Source organism: Lagenorhynchus albirostris, chromosome 4 (assembly GCF_949774975.1).
Source record: "Lagenorhynchus albirostris chromosome 4, mLagAlb1.1, whole genome shotgun sequence".
NCBI lineage: Eukaryota > Metazoa > Chordata > Mammalia > Artiodactyla > Delphinidae > Lagenorhynchus > Lagenorhynchus albirostris.
This window is the reverse complement of record NC_083098.1, coordinates 30,132,538-30,156,703: the sequence shown is the minus strand read 5'-3', so window position 1 is coordinate 30,156,703 and position 24,166 is coordinate 30,132,538. Positions and strand designations below refer to the sequence as shown.

Genomic DNA, 24,166 nt, shown 5'->3' with positions numbered 1-24,166 from the left:
TAACAGTAAGCACCCTTTAACCTAGATTGTGGTCTCTAAATATCATTTTCCAATAAAAAGAATCAAGGCTCCTTGGAGAAATGCCTGATTCCAGGACTGTCAAGATCAGTCTGGAGGTTCCTGGTGTCAAGTAAAAAGGTTTCAGGAGCTAAAGTGAAGAGACTTCCATTGGCCAAAGATGGGACTGTCTGAATATCTAAAAGAAAAATAACTATTAGATCGAAATGCAGCAAATTATGTTTAAATCCATGAGTTTATAATAATAGTCAAAAAAATCTTTATAGCTTACCTTCAGAGGATTCTAGGGAACCAGCCTATAATTCTCAAAACTGATTGTTATAGGGGAAAAAAATCACACATTCATCCCATTTTTAAATATAACTTGTGCCTCATGGTAACTACATTGTTGAGGGAAAGGTTTTTTTTACTTGAAGAATTACACATAATAAATGCAGAAGGAATAATAGAGGAGCAAAACTGAGATCTGGGCATGATCATCAATGGCTACTAAAACCACTATGTAAAAAGTTATGTGGAATTTTTTAATGAATGAACATCAGAAGTCACAGACCAATGTTGAATCATAAAAAAGAGACAATTAGACATTATATGACAAACCTCCATTTCGTTAAGTCTTGATATCTGTGCAGTGTAGTATGGCAGCCACTAATCACATGTGGCTTTTGAGAATTTGAAATGTGGTTAGTCTGAACTGACGTGTGCCAAGTGTAAAATACATACTGGATTTGGAATGAAATCCAAGTGAAAAAAGGGTGGAAATATGTAAAATATGTCATTTTTTAAAATACTGGTTACTTGTTGAAATGATAATATTTTGTATATACTGGGTTAAAAATACTTTCACCTGTTTCTTTCCCTTTTCTAATGTAACTACTAGGAATTTTAAATTCCATGTGAGGCTTGCATTATATTCCTATGGGACATTGCTGCTGTAGATCTAAAATCCAGTTTATGAGAAACCAAGGGGAATGGGAACATGTTAAGTGATGATACACGACTACAATTAGGAAGATTGAGAATGTGGAAAAATCTGTAGTGTAAACAACTCAGTTTCTTCAACAAATAAATGACCAAAACAATACAAATAAAAAGAGAATTAAGAAATATCTCAACAGGCACAATAAATGGAGCTGATTTGGATCCTGATTTTTAAAAACCAACAGTAAATAAACAAAGATAATTAGGGAAGTTGAATATTAACTGGATATTTAATATCTGAAGAGATTTTCCTCTAACTTGCATGGATATGAAAATGATAATGGGGCACCGGGGAGTCCTCAGTTAAAAGAAAAGAGCCATCCATGGGAGCTACTCCATGACATATCATTTGTACATGTGGGCTTATTGTTCTTTAGACTGTAGTATTTTGCCTACTGAAAAATATGTCCCAGGAAATTGCAGTCTGTAGTAATATCCTTACTTACTCACTTCCTCACTCCTTTCAGAAATATTTATTGACTTCCTTTTTAAAAAATTGAGGTATAATTGACATAACATTGTATTAGTTCCAGGTGTACAACATAATATTTAGATGTTTGTATATATTGCAAGATGACCACTTCAGTAAGTCCAGTTAATATTTGTCTCCATACATCGTTACATTTATTGACTTTTTGATATGTGCTGGGTACTATGATGCAGTTAGAAACGAGACAAACTTGGTTTAGGCTATCATGGAGATATTGTATATAAAATAAACAATTATATAAACAGTTTTAAAAATCTGTAATATAGGAAGTGCTATAAAAACCAATCAGTAAATGAACTGTGTGGTAACATTTGAAGATCCAGAACCAGAAAGTGAGTAATATAAATAAATCACAAAAATATTTCCATTTCCTCCCAAATAATTTCTTCAGTAAATACATAAGTACATACCTATGCCAAATACTGAGATGATGTTGGGGATTCGGGGTTCGCAGAATCGTCATGCTTCCATCCTTGTGGAACCTACAGTTAGTGGGATATTCTAGTACTGTAGCTCTGAATTTGCAGCAGGAGCCCATGCTGGCTTCACACCACATGGTGTTTTTCGTTTAGTAAAATAATTAGTCACTGTATCACCTAGAATTTGATATTTTATTATTTATTGAGCCCATAGTAAAGTATACACTAAACATGTGCTTTACAGTATAATAATTAGCATATAATTTTCACTGTTTCAATTAACTTTTGCCATAAAATTTAAGAGGATTTTAATTGCAAGTAATAAGGATTGCTTGTTAATAGGCTGTAGATAATTAGGGAGCTCTTTGCATTCTCTCTCCACAAATTTTCTTAGTGTTCTGAGCTTCACTTAATTCATAACTTTATCTCATGAGGATTAATTAATCCCATTTAGTCACAGTAGTAATGGACATGATGTTTTCTCCTCTTCAGCTCTCTCCCAGAGTTCTAATGATTCTTTGGAAAGATTATAGCATTGATTAGTTTTATTTATTGTAAGTAGAAGTAGAGTATTTTTCTCAGTCTTTTACTCTAATGAAGTAAAACATCATGGTAAGTAGCACAGACATTCACGGCAGTTAATTTTAGTTTTGCTAATGTAAATTTTACTATGGCATTTTCATATAAATTTCCTTTCAGATATTAACAGATTACTATTTGAACAGAAACCGTTACAGAAAAGTCCTAGCATGAGTGAGTTTGTACAATTTATGCATTTTATTGTATCCTTTTGCTGTATTTTAAAATAAGATATATACAATACTATTCAACTTCTACTTTGAGATTCCTTACTGTATTTGGCATTTTGTTACTTAATATATAATTTTTTCAGTTTTTTTCTGGAAACAAATTTCACCTCAGATGACAACTTTTAGGGCCCCAACCCCCAAATCTGCTTGAGGATATTAGGAAAAGCAGAATATTTTCTTGGTTATTATATGGCATATTACATTTGTTAGACGTCCACTTACTTAATAAAACAAACAAAAAAAGGGAAATATAAGCCCAGATTTGTTTTTCTTTCAGGCTGAGGCTCCTTGGGCCTTCTCACTAACTACTATAATCTATAGTAGAGTAAAGTAGTAAACTACTATAGAGTAAAGGCTTTTAAGTCAGAAAGTTTGGATGTCTATGTATTTTGGCTTTGGAACTTTGGCCTTGTGACATAACCTCCCTAAGCCTTGGTCAGTGAAAACATCTATTCAGTGAAAGTATATATTCTAAAGGATTTGTTGTGAATGTAAATAACATGTGGAATGTGCTGTGCGCATTGCCTGGCAACTAGAAAAGTGCTCAGAGTAAATTGTAATGGTTAATATTATATTATATTTGAAACAACCTTTTACCTCTGCTGTGCTCTTTTCTTACATATTTTTGGAGCTCCTCCCTTGGTTCACTTAAAGTGAAACATATATATTTTTAAACGTTTAGATTGATACTTCATCTTGGAATAATCATTTATTAATTTAAAAATATTTATTATTTGCTAATCTATGTAGTTTTCTTAATTTTTAATCTAAGCTAAGCTTTTGAATGGCTGTGGAGCAAGTAAGTATATTCAACTTGTATTTCTGACAGAAACACGGCACTAATGATGGTTGAGTCCATGAGAGTGAACAAGTTCACCATTGACACTCCTGGTTCCATAATTACATTGTAGATTCAAATATTTTTTTGCAGAGTACCTGCTGATGAATAATAAAATGAGTAACCATAAGTTTAAAATACCTTGCATTTTCACAAGCTTTGTAAATTTGCCTAACTTGGCCTTTCTCTGTTTGTCACCTGTTTTTACCACCGTCAGCTGTAACACATCTTAGGAGATTCCACTTCAGCTTGTACTAAATTACTTTTTTCTCAACTTTGAAAACATTCCCCTATAGTTGTTCAGGCAGACTATTCATAGAGAACAATTCTTCAGTTACTTCAAAATCACCATTGACTCCTCAAATAAACAACAACGTAATAGTATAGGTAACATCCAGAGCCAAGGAAAACCACATGAAATCATTTGTTTTGTTTTTTAATTGCTCCCAATGTTTTCAACTCCTTGAGCAACTGTTCTCATCTAAAGGCTAATATTCTTAAACAAGTTTATTTTCTCTGGACATAATTCTTTGGCTGTCAAATCAAACTCCATTTAATGAACTCATCATGTATAAATGGCCTTCCTTGCTTGCTTAACAAACAGGCACTCAGAAACTTATTTTGGTTCCAGCCTTATTTTTATTTTTTATATGAAGAAATTCTTTTGTAATGAGATAATCTTTTAAATTTTCTATTTTTTTCTAACTGTTGCATGCCTGTGCTTTGACAATATTATATTCAGTTCTTTATCTAGTAATGTTGATGTATGTTGTATTCTTTTATCATAGCTATACTATCATTACGTAATAAACAAAATGCTTTGTCATTTAATTCTAAAACAAATAATCCACACTCCACTGAACTTTTAAAAGCATGACATTCAAAGTCCACCTTCCTTTTTTTTTTCTTGTTTTGATGTGATAGATACATATGGTAATAAAAAATAAAAATAAAAGCTAGTATGGCAATATGCATGACACTCAAAACACTGTCAAGTTAAAATTGTTTCACTGTGACCTGTAGTGTGCTGAGCAGCAGTGTGAAATGATGAGGCCACCACATACTGTGCTGTTGTAGTGCAAAAGCAGACTTAGCATATAAATGCATGTCTGTGTTCCAGTATAGCTTTATTTATGGAAACTTCGATTTGAATTTCATATAACTTTTACATGTCCTGAAATAGTCATCATCATTTTCACCATCATCATCTTCTTCTTTTCAATTACTTAAAAAATTTAAAACCATTCTTATCTCAGCAGGCTATACAAAAACAGTTTGCTGATCCCTGCCTTAGTCTCCTAACTAATCTCCCCAATGCTACTTTTATCCCTTTGTCCCTGTTATATACCTGTAATATTACAGCTAAATGATCTTTTTTTGAAATGGACAAAGCTCTGGATGGTCTGACCTCAGACTAACACTGGATCACTTTGCTCGGGCCACACCGCGCTGCTTGCTTTTACTTGAGTGTACTTACCATGCTCCAACCTTAGAGCTCTAGCACCTGCTCTTCATGCTGGAACATTCTTACCCATTAATATAGCTTACACTCTCTTCATTCGTGGTCTTAATCACATGTCATCTTTGCCCATCCTTCTTTGACCAGCCTTCTTAATCAGCCTTTTCTGCTCATCCCATGTACCTTCATCACTATCTCTTTACCTGCATCAATAGGGTAAAGTTATTTTCCTTCATCGTATCTTTTATGGCATTCTATTATAAATTAATTTTTTCTGTGATTATTTGCCCCCCCCTTCCATGAGAACAGAAACTTTGTTTTATTTACTTGTGTTTCCCCAGTGCTTGGCACATAGTAGGCACGCAGTACCTATTTGTGGAATGAATAAATGATCTCTAATGGTCTGTGCTTTCCTAAAATGCAGTAGGTATTTAGGGCAGGTTAATTTTTTTCTTCATGTAGGTTTCTCAGCCTAGAATGGATTAGTGGTGGATGGAGGTTGTTATTTGAAAACTTTATGTTCGATGAAAGGGATAATGGTTGGATTATATGACCTTCAAATTTCCTTTCAAGTGATTCATGGAAAAAATTATTCTGTGGGCCAAACGATGGGCGCAGTCTCTGCCAAATCACCAGTACATTAATTTGAAAAAATGCTATATTATGAATATCTTAGTTTCATTTTGATGTAATTACAGATTTTTGTTCCATTGCTTCAGAATGTGAAAATTCTTTCTTTGTAGGCTACCGCTTCTACTACCCCCTTCTGTGTTATGATTTGTAATTTTAATACACAATTAACTTTTACTTTGTAAAACACCTTCAATCAGTGTAACTTTTTTTTTTCGATTTTTTTAATTTTATTTTTTTTACGCGGGCCTCTCACTGTTGTGGCCTCTCCTGCTGTGGAGCACGGGCTCCGTACGCGCAGGCTCAGCGGCCATGGCTTACGGACACAGCCGCTCCACGGCATGTGGGATCCTCCTGGACCGGGGCACGAACCCACGTCCCCTGCATCGGCAGGCGGACTCCCAACCACTGCGCCACCAGGGAAGCCCCAGTGTAACTCTTATGTGAACATTTCTTTGAAGTGATTTGACCACAAAAGATTAATTTTGATGAAACTTTGATATGTCGTATCATTGGATTCAACTGAAATACTTCCATGTTTCAAATAACCCTTCGTCTACTTACATTCTTTATTTTGGGATTTATTTTGAAACAGTAATATTAGTTTTACCATCAATATGTTTCTGTGTACTCCCCAAGTTATTTTGTCTGTTTCATCAGTTTCACATGTTACTGTATAACTTAGAAAATGAAAATATATAAAACTTCAAATATGTTAATTTATGGAGAAGCAGTCTACTACTATCTTTTCTTTGGTAGGGGCAGAAAAAGTTTTCCTCCACCCTTTTAGGGTCCTGGCCTGGGTTTGAAATGTAAACTGCCAAAGACAGATTAACAGGAGAAAAGCATACAAATTTATTTATTATAAGTATTATGTGACATGGGAGCCTTAAGAAACAGACTTGTACACTTTTATGTTAGGTTTGATGAAGAGTGAACAGTGGTGGAGGAATGTGATAGGTTAAGGAGTATGAGATAATAGTAATAAACAGGGGGAAACTTAGCAAGGCCTGTTAGGATTCTTTTTGGCTTTCCTTTGTCTTCAGAGGTAAGGATGCTCCTTTCCTCAGGGTATAGGGAGGACATCTCTTGCTGGAAGATTTTGTAGCCTTTTCCCAGGAAGAAGGGTGGGAGTGGGAGGGGGTGGCAGGGGAAGATCAGAGTGACCTTTCTGCTTCTTCTGTTTACTCAAACTCCTTCAGCTTAAAATAGTCAGTATGCCAAGGTGCCATATTTTTGGGGTAATATGACCTGAACCCCGTCATGTTCATAAAAGAAAAACAACTACTTAAAAACTTACCTGTTTTTCTTCATTTGATGGTCTCATATTTTATACCTACCTCGCTTTCCCAAACCTTCCCCAATTCTCTAGCTTTTATCTTCAAGAGAAATACTATGCAGAAATAGCAAACAACAAAACCAACTAACAACAAACAACAAAATCAAACTTTAAAATGCGTGCAGAATTTACATATTAATGTATTCTTTGTGCTTTTGAATTGTTTGTTCGAGACTCTTGGTGCCAAAGTGAGGTTTTATTTCCACAGCATATTAATCAAAATGTCCTGGGCAATTTTAATTTTTTAAATAAAACTTAGAGTAATAAATGTTATTTGCATTAATATAATGTGCTGTGAATTAAATTTGATCCAATATGATTTAAAATATGATAGTGTCAGAAAATTTTTTTATGAATCAAGTTTATATAGCAAATACCACCTAATGTGTAAGTAGATAAACATTGATATTAACCTTTATTCATGAAAAGCAGTAATAGCCTAATGCCTCACTTAACTCAGTACTTTCAAAATCATTTGCTTGATATGATAAATTATGCAGTCTTGCATTTGACCTCATGACCCTTTAGAATTTACTTAAATTGACTCTGTATTCGCCATATTATAGCATAATGACTGTAACTAATTCCGGTACTCCTAAACTTGATTTTTTTTCCATTGTGCATATAAAAAAGAGCATATAAAGATATTTATTGATGTTTTGTGATGTTTAGATAGTTCCCATTGAATGTAAACAATAAAGGGCTAGATTTTTTTTTCTAAATCTTTTTGTTGCAAAGGAAAAAAATAGGCAAATGAAGGACTGCTTGTAAATTTATTTTCCTCTTTTAAGTGTATAAAAGGTGCTGAGATGTTATTTAAAAAGTAAATGACTGTCAAGTCTAGCTACATATTTCTGTCATAACATTTAGAAGAAGAAAGTAATAACTTCTGTGGAATAAATTTGAATTGTGTCATTATGAATATTTAGTTATTTGTGGCTTATGTCTAGAATTTCAGAAAAGATAGAATTTGAGAAGAATGGAAAATTAGTTAAATATTCATTAAATCAGCAAATCTTGATTAAGGACCATTGATAACAATTATTTATTTTGGAACATAGAGACATATTATTGGGTTTGAAAATATTGTGGTTTAATGATAAAGTCATACATATAATTAATTACATTACAATGGAATATGTATGGCAAAAGATCTGAAGGTTTGCTTTCAGACTTCTGTGAAGCACGATGTGGATTTGGGGAGGGACAGGATTGTTAGGATTTCACACAATATGTGAAGTCCAGAGAGACAAAAGATGGGGTGGGAGTGACGATGAGAAGTCATGTCAGAATAGGGAAGAGGTTATGCAAGGAGCTGCCATGAAACATGTTGAAATTTTGAGTAAGTCCAGAGAGAAAACATGATTTTGAACTCAGGATATGTGGTAGGGAGTGGTTGTAGATAAATCTAAACCAATGAAAGCAGATCATAAAGAGGTCCTAAATTCTATGGTGGAGAATTTGGACTTTTTCTGAAGGAGATAGGAATCCAGAAAAATATTTTGATACTATGCGCATCTTGGATAGTAGTGTCTTTAAAGGAAAAGCAGTAACATTTTTGGCAATTTGAAAATTGCCAGGGAATTGGAGGGAAGGTTCAAGTGATGGAGACTAGGTAGGAGGCTGTCAAAAGAAATTAGAGGACCAGAGACAGTAGGAGTATTAACTGTGGCAACTGTGGCAGTGCCAGTGGGTATGGTGAGAAAGGGACAGATTTAGGAAGTAGTTGCCATTCTTAAATTTAACACTTTATTTATCAAATATTTTGTAATTTTCCGTTATTTATGAATTTTAGTTTAAAATAGTAAATAGACCTTTCCTAGATAAATATTAAGCAAATCAACAGAATGCCCAAAACTCCAATTAAACAGAAATAAAGTGAAAATAATTTAAAATAAGTCATATTTCAATATTCAATAAGTACTCTAGCATGATGATTGCTAAAAGGCATAATGAAGTACTTGGATGCTTGCATTCATACACAGATTTACTGTAACTGTGACAGCTACAAATCAGACTGATGGAGGTAGGGCGTATAGTCAGTCTATCGTGATACCATGAGCATATGACTGGCTATGATGTGACTTTCTTAAATGGTGAAAAACTGTTGGTATAGTACTGGACAAGACAAAGTTCAATTTTTACCTTAACTTACACAGCAATTACTTGAAAAAAAAGAAGCAAAAATATTTGGGGCACAGGTTCAGATAATCATCTAGTTATCTACTTTCATGTCTACTGATATCCAGTAGAATGTTCTAAAGTCATACAGGATCTAAGACCATTATTAATATAATACTGTTCTACTACTTGTAGGATCTTTTCCTGACCATTCTTCTGCCCAATAAATCATAGTCACATCCTTCATCATTGTGACAATCAAAACTTTCCTAACAAATTTTCATTATTCTCTCTAGGGAACAGTACTGCGCTTATTGAGAACCAGTGGTGTGGTGCAAACAGCACTATTTTTAGTTTCAGAGATACCTGAGTTCAGATTTCATTCTTCCCATTTTTTGCTTATGTGACCTTAAGTAACGTAGTATGTGGACCTCAGTTTTATCATCTTAAATTTTATTGTTAAAAGTAAATGAGGTCCCTCATAAGCATAGATGCAAATATTTCTAATAAAATATTAGAAAAAATTGAATAACTTACAGAAGTGATAGTATACTGTTACCAAGTAGAGTTTACCTGAGGAGTGCAAGGTTAGTTTGCCATTCAAAATCAGGTAATATACCATATTAATCAAAGAATGGGCAAAACTTCATGATCACTTCAACAGATACAAAAAAAGGATTTGTTAAAACCTATTCATAATAAAGAAAAACTATCCAGGAATTAGGAACAGAAGGAACCTTCCTCAAACTGATAAATGACACCTTTAAAAAACTTACAGCTGACAGCATTCTGGTGAAACTGAATGCTTTCCCCCTAAAACTGGGAAAAGGGCAAGGGTATCCTGTCTCATCACTTTTATTCAACATTGTTTTGAAGGTTCTATGCCTTGCAGAAAAACAAGACAAAGAAATAAAATGCATAGGGATTAGAAAGGAAGGAAAGAAATGTCCTTGTTTGCAGACAATATGATATTGCATGTAGAAAATCCAAGGATTCTACAAAAATATTACTAGAACTAAAAAGCAAATTTAACAAGGTGTGGGAATGCAAGATCGATATACAGAAGTCAGTTGTATTTTTATATACTAGCAATGAGCAATCCAAAATGAAATTATGAATACAATTTCATTCGCTGTAGCAACAAAAAGAATAAAATATTTTGGAATAAAACACTGGGAGGTATAATGACTATACATTGAAAACTGTAAAACATTAGTGAGAGAAACTGATAGCAATTGAAGAATTTCTAAAAAATGGAAGATTATTATTGAATATAGTGTTAGTATACTAATACTCCCCAAAATGATCTATAGATTGAATGTAATCCCATCAAAAGTCTGACAATTTTTTATAAAAATTGATAAGCTAATCTTAAAAGATACATGGAAATACAAAAGGCCTAGAATATTTGTTTTTATGTATCTATTGCTGAGAAGCAAATTATCCCAAAGTTTAAAACAACACACATTTATTATTTCATAGTTCAGTGTATCAAGAATCTAGGCACTGTTTAGCTGGGTCCTCTGGTTCACCATCTCTTATGAAACCATAGTAAACTTGTCACCAAATGGGGATCTCATTTGAAGGCTCAATGTATTATTGGTCCACTTCCAAGCTTACTTAATGAAGTTATCAGAATTCAGTCCTTTAAGGCTGAACTGAAGGCCTCAGTTCTTTGAGGTGGGACCTCTCCAACATGGCAGCTTACTAGCTTCATCAAAGGCAGCAAGAGAGTTACCTAGCAAGGTGGAAGTCACAGTCTTTTGTATCATCATGAAAGTGGCATCCCCTCAATGTTGCCATATTCCATTTGTTAGAACAAGTTACTCAAGGGGGATTATACAAGGCCATAGATATGTGGAGGTGGGGATCATAGGGGACCATCTTAGAGGGTCTGCCTCAATACTAATACAGTTTGGAAAAGAACAACAAAATTGGAGGACTTCCAGTACCTAATTTCAAAACTTAATATAAAGATACAGTAATTAAGACAGCATGGTATTGGCATAGGATAGATATATAGACCAGTGGAAAAGAATAGAGAGTAAACCTTCATTTTATGGTGAACTGATTTTCAATAAAGGTGCCAGTTTGATACAGTGTGGGAAGAATTTAACTTTATTTCTAATGTCAGAGATCCATATGTTACCTAATACGTTTATTAAATATATAAATTACAAAAGTAATACATTTTTACTAAAGAAAATATAAATATGTTTAAGATAGACCAACAAAAAATTACCTCTAATTAAGCCATTCTCTCTGAGCCACCATTGATATTTTAGTCTAGTTGGTTCCAGACTCATACTGGGCTTTTTTTTTTTTCTGGCTGCGCTGTGAGGCATGCTGGATTTTAGCTCCCCAACCAGGGATCTAACCCGTGCCCCCTGCAGTGGAAGCGCAGAGCCCTAACCACTGGATTGCCACGGAATTCCCTGAGCTTTTTTTTTTTTATTGTAGTAAAGTAACAAAATTTATTATCTTAATCATTTTTAAATACACAATTCAGTAGTGTTATGAAAGCTTAGACTTAATAAGGGGTGCTGCAAAAATTACATATTCATATAAAAAAAGATTTTAAACATTACCACGTATTATATGAAAAAATTAATTCAAAATTAGTCATAAGCCTAAATGTAAATGCTAAAGTTCTAATACTTCTCAAAGAAAAAAAGACAGGAAAAATATTTGTGGCCTTCTATTAAGTTACACACAGAAGAAACAGCCACAAATATAGAAGAAAAAAGATAGATTGGATGTCAGTAAAATGAAAAATGTTTACTCTCCATAGAACATCATTAAGAAAATGAAAAATAAAAGGCCAGCCACAGACTGGGAAAAAACATTTGCAAATTATATATCTAATAAAGGACCTATTTCTAGACTGTATAAAAACTCTCAAAATTCAGCAATAAGACAACACAATAAAAATGGTAAAAGATATGAAGAAAAAGTTTTTACCAAATATGTATATATATATGGCTAATAAGCTCATGAGAAAATGCTCAACATCATTAGTGGTCAGGGAAATGCAAGTTAATACCAAGTGAGAATCACTACACACTGAGTAGAATGGGTACAAACCAAAGGTCTGACGTTATCATGTGCCACCAAGGATGTAGAGAAGCTAGAAACACACATTGCTGGTATGAAAATGAATTGGTAATCCACTTTTGGAAATATTTTGGCAATTTCTTAAAAAGTTAAACCTGCATGTACCAGCAATTCACTGCTAGGTATCTACCCAAGAGAAATGAAAATATATGTCCACATAAAGTCTCATGTGCATGTATTCATAGCAACATTGTTCATAATCGACACAAACTGGAAACAATTGAAATGTTTAGCAATTAGTGAATGGGTAAATAAAGTGTGATATAACTATTAAATGGAATATTACCTAAGAATACAAAGGAAAAATGACTGATAGATATCACAACATGGATAAGCCTTAAAAACATGCTGAGTGAAAGAAGCCAGACATAAAAAAACTATATATTGTGTGCTTCACTTTTTATGAAATTTCTAGGAAATTAAATAAAGATAAAAAGCAGATCATTATTTACCTGAGTTGGTGGTGGGTAGCAGCAGAGATGATCTCACATGGGCACAAGGGATCTTTTTGGGTGTGGAAGCATTCCAAAAATGGATGATGGTGATGATTGCACAAGTGTATAAATTTACCTAAAATCATCAAACCGTAAGTTTAAAATAAGTTAAACAAACAAAATGTACAATATTTTCTTCTTTTTTTTCCATTTCATTTCTTAGCAGTTCAGTGCAGAAAACACTGGGTGGGCTGAAAAACGTAGGTGTCTACAACAGAAGGTAAGGCCAGCAGGGTGGCAGTACCTAGGCAGGATGAGGAGGCTGTCTCTGCAGAGCAGTACCTCAGTGTAGAGTGTTGGAGCCCAAGTGGGTTAAGGAGGATGTCCGCAGTGGGGGATGGTAAGGAAGATGAAGGATATCAAAGTCCGAGTAGAATGAGAAGGACGTCTGTGTCTGAGTGATGCAACACAGGATGTTGGAGCGAGGTGCGGTGAGGAGATGTCCACGTAGTGAGGAAGCCAGTGTGTGATGTTGGGGCCTGAGAAATGTGTGGAGAGCATCTATGCAGAGTGCCATGCACTTGCCCTGCACAGGACAATGAGCCCAGGTGAGCTGAGTAGATCATCTTTGTGTGCGAGGAGGCTGCTGTGGTGGTGAGAGGAGTTTGGTCACTTTCACAGGAATTGATCAAATAATATGTTAAGAAAAATAGTAGCCAAGTATCTCTCTGTTAAATAAGGGAATTGCAAATAAGGAAAGGGGGAAAACTGGAATGAAACCTGTGGTTCATTCTTGGTTTGGTTTTTCATTATCTATCTATGCATCTACCTATCTATCATCTATCTCGAATGATAGGTAAGATAGGTATATGGATATAGTTATACAGATACTGAAACAAATGCAGATAGATAGGCGTAGAAATAAATATAGAAGTGTATGTGTGTATAAACTTAGCTATATTCCCTAACTCCATTGAGAGGGCCTGGGAGCAGTGACATCCGAATAGCAGTGAATATACCTTGAGCCCTGATCTTGATTTTGAAATAAGATTCCGCATTGAAACCAGGGCTCTGTGGATTAATGGGAATTTTTAGAGCCTTGGCAAGGGAAACTCTGAAGATGAGCCTGAAATACCTTGTGGTAGAAAGTAAAGAAGTGCTGAAAGAATGTCGGGACATGTTAGAAGGAAAAAGACTTAGCTTGAAAGACTCTCACTGGCTAAATCGTGAAATTTAAACATTAGAATAAATAATGATAGAAACAGATTATAACCCACTGAATAAACTAGGAGGCCAAAAATTCATACTAGATGAAACTACAACACAGAGCTTGTAGTTTCAGAAAGGGTAAAACCATATATATAAATTATAAAATAGTTGTATAACTGCTATGACACAGGAAGTACAGGTTGCTGAGATCAGAATTACCTATAGGAGCTGACGTCTAAGCTGAGAGTTAGTTGATGGATGACACTTGTTAGCAGGTAGATAGGGAGCTCCTGAAGAATAGGAGACAGAGAGCATGGAACAGAAAGTACTTCACTGTGGCCGAAGAATGCTGCAGGGAGGTCCCAGGACTGATTGACAGTTCTCCTTCTTTATCTTACTTGGCTCAACTTCTCTGCTTCTGGTGCTCTTCCATTTTGATGGCTCTGTCTCATTCTCATACTAATTAGTCATTCAAGAAAATTTTTTTGAAAACCTGCTCTGAGCAAGGCTTTTTGCAAGACCACTTTCTTGCCCCTGAATCTTACCTTTTCCTAATTCCACTTCTTAGAGTCATCCCTGGAAAGTTCTGTTGCTGATATATATATATTTTAATTAGTTCTTCTGTGATCTTCATCTCTTCCAGCACTTCAGCTATCGCTTCTATGCAGATATCTTACATCACTGTCTGTGGTTCTTACCTCTCTTGTAAGCCCCACATTTCTATTTTCAAGGACCTTCTAAATGTTTCCATGTGGGTATACTTCTGGCCCCTCAAACTCAACACCCAAAACTAAATTCATCTTCTCTTGTAAGCTTTCCTGTATTTCATGTTTTTGTTAGTGGAATCATTTTTGAAATCTAAGCTTAAAGCTTTAGATTCATATTCAGCATGTCCTCTCTGTCATATCCCTCACCTGTAAGTTTGGCAAAAATTAATAAGGCCGATATTGCTCAGTGCTGATTACTGTCAGGAAACACACACTCTTATACAATTTTGGTAGAAGAGTAAATTGGTAGTATCTTTTTGGAGGGTGATTAAGTAATATCTGTGGAAATTAAAAACAATTTTTTCTCATCTTAAAACCTCTGCATATATGCTACTCACCCAGAGGGTCCTGTTGCTTTGCTGCAAAATGAGAAATCCATTTTTTCTTTAAAGCCCACCTTGTTCTCAGATTGGACACTTTCAACCTCAGTTTTCTTAGAAGTTACACCAAAGATTGTACCCTCTCTTCCAAGAAACAAGTCCATTTTTGTCTACTACTGCTAACATTGTTATGGGTGGTAGTAGTAGCAGCAGCAACTTCTATTACTAGTTAGAGTTTCCTTTACTTAATTCATAAGCCTTATTAGTTATTTTGTGAGGTAAATAGTATTAGCCCCCACGTTTACTAGTTTAAAAAAAACCCCAAAACACAGAGCAGGAATAGTCTAAACATTGTGAATTCTCTAATACTGAAAGATTGTCAGTCTGAGAAATTAAAAGATGAACTAAAGCTGAAGAGAATATTTTAAAGGCAATTTTATTATTTAATTGTACAAAAACTTTTGGTTGTTTTCAAAGATGGATATTACTATTTTAATATTTTTATCAAATGTGTACAAAACTCATTGAAACCCTAGGTTAGGAAGCTCTGCTGGTTATAGGTTGTTTAAATTAAGGGTAGAAATTTGTGAGTTTTCATAGGTGATACAAATAGTTTTTAGCAACAAAAATCACATAATGATGGGAATATTTCTAAATCTGTTTCTGTAGTATGTGTTTTTCAAAAGTAGTTACTTTTTTCAGTTAAAATGTCACCTTTATGTCAAAGGGATATGTTTGTTAGATGTGTTTATTTTTAAATAGCTGCTATGTAGCATATTATTGCCACAGAAAAGTTCAGCAGCTTTGCAATGATTGTCTTTTCAACAAAAATGAGCGCCATCATCCCATTCAACCATTATCAGTTATATTTTAGTCCTTTTCATTTTATTACAAAGTATTTAAAATATTCTACTATTTAAGATAGTGAAATCTGTAAATGTATTCAGCTAAGCAGAAATAAACTACAGTATGTCTCAATATGGTAAGATTGCATACCACATAAGACATGATTCCTGATACTCAGATTGAGTAAAAATGGTAGAATTAAACTGTATATATTAAACCTTAGTAAAGCTTAATTTCTTGCTTCTTTTTCCCTGCAAGTAAATACAAACAGAGGTTGTACCTTTATCTTTCAGCATACAAATGAATTATGTATCTCGTGGTACACATAACCTACTTTGGAGATCACTGTTCTAAGGGATGGGGTGCTATTGAAGTGTTCAGAAAAAGCTGTTGAGGTCAACAGATTTTCTTTTTAATAAATCATTCTGGCGGCTCTTTTTGGTTATGGATTTGAAGAAGAAAAATATTGCCAGTAATGAAACAATAGAAAAGTATCACAGTAGCAGTAGCCTAGGCAAGAGAGATGTTTTTTCTGTAGTAGTGGGCGTGGATTTGAGATTTTTTAGGAGGAAAAATGTTTGAGGTTTGATTTGTGTGAAGGTTAAGGAGAGGGAGGGATCAAGGTTGATAGCCAGGCTCCTTGCCTGGGTAACTGCATGGATGATACTCAACATTAGAGTTAGGAAACAGCTGATTTTGCAATTTGTATTTCTTTATATACCTTTTTTAAAAAGACCTATTTTATAATTGGTCAACCATTTTCATTTATGTTCGCACTCTGTGTTTTAAAATTGACAGAATACAGTTATAAAGAAACAGTATTGGAATGTTTTCCTTCATTTCCTTCCCCATGACACTGACATTTTCTTGAAGATTTGGAATGCAGTGACTTATATACATGTACTAATACTTGTTATCCATTAAAAATTTAGTGTTAATTATCCAACATGACTTGAGTTTAAAAAATGACATTGATAGTAGCTTACAAAAGGAACAGAGAAACCAAGTACATACTTTTGAAAGAGGTTTTATTACCCTATGATATACCCAACAGAAGTTAACAGGTTAAAGAAGGAAGGACGCAAAATGATCACAAGTACTTAATGTCTTTCTTTCAAAACTTTAACACTTTACCACGAACATTATAAATGATTGTTTTTCCTTTAGAAACTGACTTGCTTTAAAATGATGTATGAAATAATATGTGTTTTGCATGTCCTGTTGTAATGATAAAGGTCATATAGTATCATTTACATAATCTCTAGCCAGAAATGAACTCAGTAATATCCTTGGTATAACATATACATTATCTGAGGTTTAAAACTCTCATTATTCATGAAAGTTAATTTTACAGTGGGTGTGAATGATCTATCTTATGGCTGGTTTTTTGATCATTCTATAAAATAATATGGAGCAAAGCCTGCTCAAATAACAGGAAAACCAGTAAAGAATGATGCATTTGCCTGACTCTCTGTATACCCGATTGGATCTTGATTGATGGCAATCATTTGTCTTTGTCAAAAAAAGGAGAAAAATTCAGACATTGAAATAGGAGTGCTATCAAACTTTCTACAGTGGCAGAAAGATTCTATTAATGTGGCCTTAGAGTATTAACTGTCTCTGTTGGGTAGTGATAAAGAATGTTAATTTTTTTCCTTGAGCATATTTAAGTATAAAATACATTGTTTTGTCTACTGTTGGGATTAAAAGAATACTTTTGATTTATGGCAGACTAGAATTGACGAAAGCAAAAAAAAAGCTTAAAACGAAAAAGGAAATAGATCTTAATCCTTTTTATTATTATTATTTTTCTCAATGAAATGATAAAAACTTAGCATAGTATCATAAGATCCTTACTGCTGCATTCCAGTTGGTAGTGGACCTTTGAAAGGTTGATTTCAAAGATGGTTAAGAGTAGAATAGAAAACGTATTTTTGACTGACTGCCTTTTCTTTGGAATTCTTCTTTCTTCCCAAATATTAGAACAAGAAGATATTCCAGATAAAATTATTTATTATTTTTAAATCTAAAAAATGATCTTGTTATGATCTAGAAATGGAAAGAGAATGTTAGAGCTGTAATATAATAAAAGACACAATTAGGTAAATAGCATTTTGCATCAATACCAATTCTGACTTTTCATAATTTCTTACAGTGATAAGTATATCTTATATATTATTACATAAATACTTTATGTTATGAGGGCTGAATATACTTTGTGTTTAATTTTGAATATTTGCTTTCTTTTAACTACAGTATTTTAGATTGTTAATTTGGCCTTAATTTTAAACTTATGTTGAAAATAATTAAAAATGCAAATTATATTCTGAAGAAAATATTTTTAAAATAAAATAGCTTTGTGTTTATATTCATAATAATTTGAAATTTATATAAAATGAAATAAGTCTTGTTATATGTTATTTATTAGAGAATTTTCTTTGTCAAAGTACTTTGGAATATTGCACTGTTTTATTATTTGTATATCTATTGATTAATTTTCAGTGTACAGTCAGGCTCTCATTTTCTGTGGTTCTGTATTGGAACCGGTAATGCTGAACAGCCCCAAATTATTTATATCTAGCTTTAAAATGTGCTTTAATTTTTTTTTGAAAGATTTTTTAAAAAATCTAATGGGAGATGAACATAAGTTTATGTTTTCACAAAGCTGTATGGTTGAAACATTTGAAGTTGATAATTTTGTTCTAATAAATGAAAGGTGATTTTATATTTTAAATTAACAATATAAGTTTTGCTATCTTTAAAATTAGAAAAATTATTATGGCTATAACATTTTAAAATAGTACTTTCTTTTATTGTCTTTCTATTCAAATTAAATTTGAGTATGTAAATCTCAAATTATATGCACTTCAATTAAATTTTTTGAAACTCTTCATTTGGGTTTTCATGCCTTTCTAATGTTAATCCCATTCTAAATGTTCAAGTGAAAACAATTTAGTGCTTGTGTAATATGGGGCAATGAAATGTTGATTTGTTAAAAATGGCCTTGTTGGTTGTTTCTTGTGAATAGTTTTTGACATGAACTAAGTGATTTAACCTATTTACATATATAAAGTATAGCATCTCTACTCTACCCTAAGATCTTGTAACTTCATTGTTATTGCTATATCATTTTATTGGAATAGTATTCTCAAGTTTCCAAAAATGTGTTGGAAGTTGAGTATTGAACGATTTTTTTGTATTCACAAATCCTGTAGGATTTAGGTAAGAATTAGCAAAGAACTCTAACGAAAACAAAAACTTAATATACATGATATAGTTAATCATTCACTATCCTTTGTTTGCATTAGTGATATTGTTCATTGAGGCATGGTAATATCCAAATATATATATAATGATAGCTAATATGTTTTACTTTGTGTCTGTAATCTGCCAAGTACTTAACTACACCATCTAATTTTTATTACAATTCTGTGATGTAAGTGCAACTTTTGTTCCTACTTTAACTTTGAGAAGCCAACAGTTAGAGAAGCTAAGTCTCTTTCTTAAGATTGTTTAACTAGTAAGTGGTTGGGCCTGAATAAGAAAGATGTTAGGATTCTGTGTTACTTACAAAAATTTACTGTAGAATTGCTTATGCAACAAACTTAGAGAACTTTACCAAAACTTGACAATGTTTAGTAGAATTTTCCTATGAGAAAATCTATGTTTTTTTTCTACTTATTTAAATCCTATTTAGAATTATCATAATGTTTGAATACATAGGTAATTTAAATAATGATTAGTGTTTGTAATAGAAATGTAAAAAGGATTCCCACTGATGATGAACTTACAAAATATCCTTGTCCATTGTTGATTTTAAAGCACCTTTTTGATAGCTTTCTTGAAAATGGGTGAAAGAGTCTGTCAAGTATGAGGTATGAATGAATGCCTACTAGTGTCAGTGATTTTTGTGAGTTAAAGACAAAATTATTTTTTAGGATAGTTGTAAATTTTTGTTTCAGATTTTTCTTGCTTGGGAGACAGAATCAGCATTATGATACAGGAAAGGCATGTGAATGACTGCATTTTAATATTCTGAATTCAAACTGCTTGAGCAACCCTGAAGGTTTCCAAACATGTATGTTTCTTGGCTTTTTCATTCTGCAGTAAGAATGCAGAATGAGCACATAGCTGCCTTAAAATAAGTATTTGAATTAATGACATTTAAATTCAAAGAAGATTCAGATTTTTAAAACATTTTACTTCAATACATTCACGAAGTGAAAACAATAATATTCTCTAATTCCTGTAGCTTTTTGGTATATGTGTGCTGTGGAGGGCGGTCCTGTTGTTTATAACATGCCAAATTTAATAGAGTGCTCTGGACATTGTTTCAAAAACTATTGATATTATTAAATTTAATAAAATCTTATATAGGTGGGGAAGATTTTTCTCAGATCAAGATTCAAATTCGCAAACTTTATTTTCTTTTAAAATTATATAGCATGTATTGAAGTACATTCTCATAAAATAGTCAATCATTCTGTGTAATTCCCCTTCACTACCTCAGCCTACCCATGAATCCTACTTTCCTCCCAGTGTTGAGGAGGTAAATAGTTTGATCTATATTCTTCTCACTTCTTCTACATTCATAAACACATGTAATTTTTAAAAATATAATTCTAAATGTGTTATTTAACTACTTACCCTTTTCACTTGTATTCCATGCTCTTTCACATATATCATTCTTTTTAATAGGTAAATAATATTTCACAGTATGAACATTCTGTAATTTATTTCAGCCTTTTCTCCTGGTGAACATTTAGCTTGCTTCTAATATTTACTTATTATGGAAGTGCTACAATCCTGGAAGATTCATCTTTGTGAATGTGTGTGAGTGTTTCCATAGGATACATATCTAGAAGTGAAATTTCTATGTCAAAAAGTATTATATGCAATAAAAATTCTGTTAAAATTGTCAGAATGCTACCTCCTTGTGGTGCTGGGGAAAGGCTGCCAGGCAGGGCTCGTTGGTAATTGACCTGCCAGCAGGAGCTTTCTACTCTTTCTTGTCATCATTGGCTAGCTAGAGCTCTGCCTGTCTTCTAACTCAAGAGTCCGTACCTTTTTAACTGAGAGCAGGCAATTGTATTGCCTGCTGCCGCAAAGAAGCAGTGGGAGAAGAGAGGTGAAATCAGCCTAAAGATTGTCTTAGGTGACCATCTCTACCCACTGCTTGTATCTGTTGCATTAGACTGGAGCTCTCCCTGTTTCTCCTTCAGAGGACTCCTCTTCTGCGTTGTTTGGGTTTGATCCTATCAGTTTTCTCTGTTTTAGGAATTCCTGATTTCTCCTTTATTGGTTATATAGTTATTTTCATGTACTAAGTATACGTCTCAAGTGCCTGTCTAACTATTCAATACAGTGAACATTGCATTATAAAACCAGGTAAACTTGTTACCTCATCCCTCAACTTCAGTGTCCTTCTAGCCTGTGGCATTCAACAGGGTGAAGAAAAATAAAATGCTACCACTTCCTTCCCAATATGCTTACCAAAGTTTAATTTACCCTTACTTCTTCATTTACTGTATGTCCTACAGTCTTGGGTGGCAAGGGGAAAGAAAAAGTTCATCCCAGTGTTCTTGGTTTCCACCTAGGAGTGTTCATCTATGCTAGACCTCCTTTTCATGGATGAAAAATGTGCAGCATTTTCCTCAGTAAAAGCTAAGACTTATTACAACTGCACAAATAGACATATTTTATTGCTTTCTGCCCTCCCTACTCCCAAGAGAAGTATGTGGTTATAAGGAAGTAAAATAATTAATTCCAGGAATTTCCTTGCCCTTCAACAATATTCTTTGAGATTTCTGAGGAACTGGAATAATAAGATTTTGAGCATTCACAGAGAGAGGTGTGTGGAGTACTCTAAGGGTAGAATATATTTTTTAAAGTATAATAACAAAATAACAGCATTTTGAGGATGATAGAGACTTAACAGATTATTAAATTCAACCCTCTTATTTTATAGAAGAGGAGACTGAGGCCCAAATCGATTAAACAGGTTTGCTCAGGATCCAACAGCTAATTAATTATGAAGTTAGAACTAGAACCTAGATATTTTTTCTCTCCATCTGGTACTGTTCTTCACACAACATCTTGCTTTTACAGTAGTATTACAGACTGACATAATTAAACTGTTTTTTAACATATGTATGGAAACAACCTAGAATATGTAAAATTTGCTAAGGAATGAAGAAAAAGGTAATTAGAAAGCCCACAGTTTTTCACAAGTGAACTTGGAAAAATTAAAAGAAAAAACAGTTTTAATAATCGAAGAGGTCAAGTGTAAGAAGAGCATTTGAATCACCATAAAGTAGCATCTTTCAAAGCATATATTTGGAGACCACTTATGGTAGTAATTTCCATTTTCATGCAGTGTTTTTTCAGTCGCTTTTCCTGAGAGTTGTTGTTCTTTAAAATCCTTTGCCTTTTTCTTCCTTTGTTAGATTGTATTTTTATCCAAAGTAGAGAAAGAAGTTGGAGGGGAAGGGGCCAACACATAAGAGGTTGCTTTTGGGTAGCTTTAACAGAGTAAAGTTAAATTCCTTCAAAGAAAAAGCAAAACAAATATGTGTTTTTTTAAGAAATATACTGTCTCCGTTTCTTTCTTTAAGTCTGATAAAATTTTTTTTACATTAATGGAAACCTGACTGTTTTTTTTTAAAGCACATTCTCTGCATTCAAAGACCTTATTCTTTTTTTTTTTTAAATTAATTAATTTATTTTTGCTGTGTTGGGTCTTCGTTTCTGTGCGAGGGCTTTCTCTAGTTGTGGCAAGTGGGGGCTACTCTTCATCGCGGTGTGCGGGCCTCTTACTAACGCGGCCTCTCTTGTCTGGAGCACAGGCTCCAGACGCGCAGGCTCAGTACTTGTGGCTCACGGGCCTAGTTGCTCCGTGGCATGTGGGATCCTCCCAGACCAGGGTTCGAACCTGTGTCCCCTGCATTAGCAGGCAGATTCTCAACCACTGCGCCACCAGGGAAGCCCCTGACTGTTTTTAATGTAGACATTCAAACATATGTCAGTATGTCTTAGCAAATCTCCTTTCACTAATAGATATACAGTAATTTTTTTAAAGTTAAATTAAGTTAAATTAGGAATTGTATGCATTAGTAGTGGAGCACAAGTTATCCAATTTGTGCCATATTGTATAAAATGGAGGCTTCTTTAAAAATTGTAGCTCATTTTTACCTTGATTTTGAGAGTAGAATCATTTAACTTTGAATATATAAACTTCATTTTAGGTTTAGGAAAGAATGATTAGGATAAAGAAATTACATATTTATCTTCTTGGTGGACTTTTTAAAGAGTGTACTAGATGCATTGTGGTAGAAGCTGAGTATTCATACATAGTGAAAAAAAAAAATAGACCCTGCCCCCTTATAGCCCAGTGATATTGCAGATGTACATGTAGTTGATTACAACCTACTGTTACAATCCTAACAAAAACGATACAATTATTTTTGAATATGTATATCAATAAGAAATACTCATTGAAAAAGAGTTAAAAAGTATAGAAATTACAATATAAACACACTCAAATATATAGGTATGACTTACTGTGCTAAGCTTGTAAAAATATCTTACACTTAGGAATAAGTGTTTATTGTAAGCCCTCATTATGAGATGCTGAAGACTCACTAAATTTTTTCTAAGTAATTTGGAGTTAAACAGGTGTTAAGCTTTGCTATACTTGATAAAGATCTATTTCATTCCCCTTGAGAATGATTCAAATCTTCCTGGAGAGAAAAAAAAGTCACATCAGCTTCCAGTTGTCAAAATTCAGTTTTAAAAAACTCAAGTCTTTTTCCCAATGGGTTTCCAGGTTGAAAAACATATGGACTCTATCTTCTGAGTAAAATACTTTCATTTTCCTTTTGAATTACTTTTAAGGCTTCACCCTGATATGAGAAGTGTAAAATGAAACCATGAGGTGTTTAGACATCTACCTCGCTGTGATTTTTTTTTCTTTTTCAACTTAGATTGTTAATAATTTTATAAAATTTAGAAATAATGCTTTCTCTTTTAAAATGAAATGCATTTTTTTACAGGTACCATTGCATTTTTCCAGGAGATGAAAACATATAGGTTATTCTTGGTGTTAGTCTCTAATATGATTATTTTATTGATTTTAGTGGATTTTAGGTAGATACTTAATTGGCTTTTGATTTAGACTGCTGGCTTGGGATATATGTCATGTTTGTTGTGAATTTACTACATGATTGAAATAAACAGTATTTTTAATACTTCTGTGACCAAAGAAAATGCTATAGCTGACTAGGAGGCTTTTCTCCGTATTTGCAGTAAAACTAATAAGCTGAATAGGACATAACAAAAGAAGTTTAATCAGCATAGCTTATTGCTGTTTGAGG

The 24,166-nt window shown here is 33.4% G+C and overlaps 1 protein-coding gene across 3 annotated transcripts in view; it reads left to right on the top strand.

Annotated features, from left to right (window-relative positions):
- Nucleotides 1-24,166, top strand: part of LRBA (LPS responsive beige-like anchor protein) — a 730,232-nt gene that overhangs the window by 373,893 nt on the left and 332,173 nt on the right. The gene's annotated exons all lie outside the window — the stretch shown is intronic.